Below are 216 nucleotides of genomic sequence, written 5' to 3' on the forward strand. Positions count from 1 at the left end.
GCAATTCTGGCTCATGACCTGCTCTCCTTGCCTTATTCACGGAAGATGACGCCTCCTCTTTCTCTCTCTCTCTTTCTCCGGCTTCCTCTTCCCTGTGCCCCCCTCCCCACGCCCCCCCCCGTGTCCCGCCCTGGGTGGACCAGACCCAGACGCAGCTGGAGCACGCGCGCATTGGGGAGCTGGAGCAGAGCCTGCAACTGGAGAAAGGGCAGGACA

The 216-nt window shown here is 63.0% G+C and overlaps 1 protein-coding gene across 1 annotated transcript in view; it reads left to right on the forward strand.

Annotated features, from left to right (window-relative positions):
* CLIP2 (CAP-Gly domain containing linker protein 2) overlaps nucleotides 1-216 on the forward strand; it is a 63,288-nt gene that overhangs the window by 42,973 nt on the left and 20,099 nt on the right.

The sequence above is a fragment of the Tupaia chinensis genome, unplaced genomic scaffold (assembly GCF_000334495.1).
Source record: "Tupaia chinensis unplaced genomic scaffold, TupChi_1.0 Scaffold000429_1, whole genome shotgun sequence".
NCBI classification, from domain to species: Eukaryota; Metazoa; Chordata; class Mammalia; order Scandentia; family Tupaiidae; genus Tupaia; species Tupaia belangeri.